Source organism: Lagenorhynchus albirostris, chromosome 17 (assembly GCF_949774975.1).
Source record: "Lagenorhynchus albirostris chromosome 17, mLagAlb1.1, whole genome shotgun sequence".
In the NCBI taxonomy this organism is placed as follows: domain Eukaryota; kingdom Metazoa; phylum Chordata; class Mammalia; order Artiodactyla; family Delphinidae; genus Lagenorhynchus; species Lagenorhynchus albirostris.
Window position 1 is genome coordinate 26763979 of NC_083111.1, and position 6000 is coordinate 26769978.

Sequence of the window (6000 nt, forward strand, 5' to 3'; positions counted from 1 at the left end):
AGCGCTAACACCTATCCTTCTTAAATTCTTCCAAAATATAGCAGAGGGAAGAACACTCCCAAACTCATTCTACAAGGCCACCATCTCCCTGATACCAAAACCAGGATGTCACAAAGAAAGAAAACTACAGGCCAATATCACTGATGAACATAGATGTAAAAATCCTCAACAAGATACTAGCAAACAGAATCCAACAGCACATTAAAAGGATCATACACCACGATCAAGTGGGGTTTATTCCAGGAATGCAAGGATTCTTCAATATATGCAAATCAATCGATGTGATACACCATATTAACAAATTGAAGGAGACAACCATATGGTCATCTCAATAGATGCAGACAAAGCTTTCGACAAAGTTCTACAACCATTTATGATAAAAACCCTGCAGAAAGTAGGCATAGAAGAAACTTTCGTCAACATAATAAAGGCCATATATGACAAACCCACAGCCAACATCGTCCTCAATGGTGAAAAACTGAAAGCGTTTCCACTAAGATCAGGAACAAGACAAGTTTGCCCACTCTCACCACTCTTATCCAACATACTTTTGGAAGTTTTAGCCACAACAATCAGAGAAGAAACGGAAATAAAAGGAATCCAAATTAGAAAAGAAGAAGTAAATCTGTCACTGTTTGCAGATGACATGATACTATACATAGAGAATCATGAAGATGCCACCAGAAAAGTACTAGAGCTAATCAATGAATTTGGTAAAGTAGCAGGATAAAAAATTAATGCACAGAAATCTCTGGCATTCCTATACACTAATGATGAAATATCTGAAAGTGAAATCAAGAAAACACTCCCTTTTACCACTGCAACAAAAAGAATAAAATATCTAGGAGTAAACCTACCAAAGGAGACAAAAGACCTGTATGCAGAAAATTATAAGACACTGATGAAAGAAATTAAAGATGATACAAATAGATGGAGAGATATACCATGTTCTTGGATTGGAAGAATCAACATTGTGAAAATGACTATACTACCCAAAGCCATCTACAGATTCAATGCAAACCCTATCAAACTACCACTGGCATTTTTCACAGAGCTAGAACAAAAAATTTCACAATTTTTATGGAAAAACAAAAGATCCCGAATAGCCAAAGCAATCTTGAAAACAAAAAATGGAGCTGGAGGAATCAGGCTCCCTGACTTCAGACTATACTACAAAGCTACAACAATCAAGACAGTATGGTACTGGCACCAAAACAGAAAGATAGATCAATGGAACAGGATTGAAAGCCCAGAGATAAACCCATGCACATATGGTCACCTTATCTTTGATAAAGGAGGGAGAAATGTACAGTGGAGAAAGTACAGCCTCTTCAATAAGTGGTGCTGGGAAAACTGGACAGGTACATGAATAAGTATGAGATTAGATCACTCCCTAACACCATACACAAAAATAAGCTCAAAATGGATTAAAGACCTAAATGTAAGGCCAGATACTATCAAACTCTTAGAGGAAAAGATAGGCAGGACACTCTATGACATAAAACACAGCACGATCCTTTTTGACCCACCTCCTAGAGAAATGGAATTAAAAACAAAAATAAACAAATGGGACCTAATGAAACTTCAAAGCTTTTGCACATCAAAGGAAACCATAAACAAGACCAAAAGACAACCCTCAGAATGGGAGAAAATATTTGCAAATGAAGCAACTGACAAAGGATTAATTTCCAAAATTTATAAGCAGCTCATGCAGCTTAATAACAAAGAAACAAACAACCCAATCCAAAAATGGACAGAACACCTAAATAGACATTTCTCCAAAGAAGATACACGGACTGCCAACAAACACATGAAAGAATGCTCAACTTCATTAATCATTAGAGAAATGAAGATCAAAACTACAATGCGATATCATCTCACACCAGTCAGAATGGCCATCATCAAAAAATCTAGAAACAATAAATTCTAGAGAGGGTGTGGAGAAAAGGGAACCCTCTTGCACTGTTGGTGGGAATGTAAATTGATACAGCCACTGTGGAGAACAGTATGGAGGTTCCTTAAAAAACTACAAATAGAACTACCATATGACCCAGCAATCCCACTACTGGGCGTATACCCTGAGAAAACCATAATTCAAAAATAGTCATGTACCAAAATGTTCATTGCAGCTCTATTTACAATAGCCTGGAGATGGAAACAACCTAAGTGCCCATCATCGGATGAATGGATAAAGAAGATGTGGCACATATATACAATGGAATATTACTCAACCATAAAATGAAAGGAAATTGAGTTATTTGTAATGAGGTGGATAGACCTAGAGTCTGTCATACAGAGTGAAGTAAGTCAGAAAGAGAGAGACAAATACCATATGCTAATACATATATATGGAGTTTAAGAAAAAAAATGTCATGAAGAACCTAGGGGTACAACAGGAATAAAGACACAGACCTACTAGAGAATGGACTTGAGGATATGGGGAGGGGGAAGGATAAGCTGTGACAAAGTGAGAGAGTGGCATGGACATATATACACTACCAAGCGTAAGGTAGATAGCTAGTGGGAAGCAGCCGCATAGCACAGGGAGATCAGCTCGGTGCTTTGTGACCGCCTGGAGGGGTGGGATAGGGAGGGTGGGAGGGAGGGAGACGCAAGAGGGAAGAGATATGGGAACATATGTATATGTATAATTTATTTATTTTATTGTAATGCACAAGCTAGCACACAATTGTAAAAAAACAACAACAGACTCATATTTCATTTAAGAAATGCAAAGAAAACCCTTTAGTTTATTAAAAATTTAATTTAATTTAATGTTAATAGACATGGTATAGACAGTTCATAGGATTCTCGATTCATGTGGCCTCTACTTAAATAAAAATTAGAATTTACCTTTTATGCTAAATCTATAAGGTCTTTCCTGAAGCGTGTCTGAGTCTGAACCATCCCTTGGTATATGGAGAGCACTATTAGATTATTATATTTACATATCATGGGATTTCCAGTTGATAGAAAGTGTGAAGTACTCAATCATAAGTATGATATAGCAACCTGGCTAAGACCAATTATAATATCTGGTTTCCTGGTTAAATACCTAGGAATTGATTACCTAATATAAATGGTAAACAACTAAGACAATCAATGATGATATAATGTAACTGTATTCTTCCTAAGCTCTTTCAAGTTCTCTCCCATTGTCTCAACTTATACAGATCATCTCAGGGTACAATTCAAGTCTCCCTCATCACAATGCCATCCTACATATTCTGACCCACAGTATTTGTTTTATTCACACTCTAATAATGATGATATTTAACTTTTTTTACTTGGACAATTTATACTGTCATACACTTATTGAATGTCATCTGAATCTTAGACTTTTCTTGGAAGTAGGTTCACAGCTTTGAGCAAAAGGGACACAAATTCCTGCCCTCAAGGTGTTTGTATTCTAATGGGAGAGACAAACAATAAACAGCGTAAGTAAGTAGATTATAGCATATAATAAATGGTGATAAGTGCTATGGAGGAAAATATACCCTAAAAGAAGACTAGGAAGTGTTCAGAGGGGAACTGCCATTTTTAGTAGGATGGTTACTGAAGGCCTAAAAGAGAAGGTCATATATGAGTAAAGAGAAGGAAGTGAGAAGCTAGCTGTGCAGTGCATAGATCAAAAAGTGTTCCAAGAGAGGCAACATCAGTTACCTAAACTTTGGGGCAGGATTGTATCTGTCCTGTTCCAAGAAGAACAAGAAGGTCCTGAGCTCTTGTGGCCTAGAAAGAAATGAAGTCAGAGAGCAAAAATAATGCAGACCCTGTAAGGACTAGAGAAGGCAGTTGCCTAAATCTGCATATCAACCATACCCTTGTTTATTTTGTTTTGCCTGAAAACCTGCCATAACTGGTTCCTCCACTCCATCTTTTGTCTTTAGCTGGAGATGATACTCAAGGTGATCACTTGGGCCATTTTGGGAGTTATTCAGTTTTTCTGGGTATTTCTCACGTATACAGGAGGCCTACATGTTATTAAGCTTTTGTTTTTCTACTGTTCATCTGTCTTTTATTACAGAGGGATCTCAGCCAAGAACTTAGAGGGTAGAGGGGAAAATCATTTTTCCTCCCCTACAATATCAACCCACTTTCCAGATATGGAAACTGAGTTGTAAAGCTGTTGAGTAAATGTCCCCAAATCACGTGGTGACTAGGAAGCAGAGAGGGAATTTGAAACCAAACTACCCAATCCTGTGACATTTACACAATAGCCTTCCCACACCTCTACTCACCACCAATGATTGTGGCAAAAATTGACCTTGAGGGGAATAGCACAAAGAGACACTTTCAAGGTATGTTTTCACCAAAGTATAATTATTTTTATGACTAATTCTTCAAAATTTAAACATTTTTTACTATGTCTGACTTCTTGCTTTCACCGTTCATAAGTTCAATATTTTGCTTTTGCAAGTTTCAGGCTTCCTAAGGGGAAGCTAAGTTTCTATCAGAGAGTTTTAAAATATTAACCATAAGGATATTGCAGATGGAGAGGTATTTTAAAGCAATTAGCTGAGACAAAAAAAAAAAAAAATCGAAAACCACTAATGAAAACCTTGAGTCATTCAAGTCTATTTTGCCTTAAGGAAATAGTAACAGATTTCTGAATAAATCACTTAGTGAAAGATGACAGGGTCATTTCAAAAGGTTCTGAGCCTTCTGTGTAGTTCATGCCAAATTTGTTTGAAGATTAAGCTCTAATAATAGGTTTCAATCTCTTTGGGCTTTGAACCTCTAATAATCCTTAACTCTTCTCAAATCTTTAAAAGATGGACTTCACCTAGCATAGAGCCTAGCATTTAGTAGGCACTCAGTAGATAGCTGTTGACTGAATCAATGAATGAATGACCAAATGAATGATTAGGATCAGAAAATCCCAAACTATACTCAGTCTCCACATGTCGAAGTTTTACATTTGATCTTTGTTAACTTTTTAAAAGAAAAGTAAATTGCAATATCAAAAAACTCAGAATTACCCAACCTTAAAATTCTGCCTTTATGTGTTAATATTACCTATAGAACAGGTAGAATAAAAGCTTTTTGAAGTTAATGGAGAAAAGAATAAAGATTACCCTGGAAGACTAAAGAATGCAGCTGTAGAATGGCAACAACAGCAACAATCATAAAACAGCAATAGTGGGTAGTATTCATTGAGTGCTTTCTATGTGCTGAGCATTGCACTAAGTGGATTATCTAATTTGCCTCTTCATAACACCATGTAATACAGTCCTTATAACATTTTGGGGGCACTGGGTCAAATTTCCATTGTTGATGCTAGTTAACTATGCAAGCTTTGGAAAATGGCTAAAACTCTCTGTATTTCTGTTTTCGTTCTGTAAAAATAATAATAATAATAATAGTATCTACCATGTAGCTGTTTTAAAGATTAAATGTGTTACTAGATGTAAAGTGCTTAGAACTAAGCAATTGCTCTATTCATATTAGCCATTTGTATTTCTCTTTGTAAGAGTAAATAAATTGAGACTTAATGAAAACAGTTCTTTTGCCCCTCTTCTGTTTGTCCATTTCTGTTCTGTTTCTGTCCTCTAACCTTAAAAGAACATAATTATAGGAGTGAGACCACTAGGCAATTTAACCTAACTCCTGACTTATGCTCTCCTGAATGCACACCATGCCTTGCCTAACCTGTTGACTCTTTTCCTAGATAAAAAGAAGTAAGAAAAAAAAAAAAAAAAGAAGTAAGAGTGAAGAATTAAGCAATTAAAAAATGACCAGCTCTCTATCCCCAACAGCTCCCTTAGCAATCCTGCAGGCAGATCACACAGGCAAGATAACATCTGAAGAAAGAGTCAGCCAATCTGCACGCAATGGAGAATGATGTAGAACCCAACCTCCTGCCTCGATGATTCACTGAGATTCTTCCCCATTCTTTCCCTTTAAAAACTGTCACGGCTGAGCAGAATCTTCGGAGGTGCTCTCTGGACACGAATCCACCTTCTCTCCAGATTGCCAGCTTTTCTGATTAAAGCACCT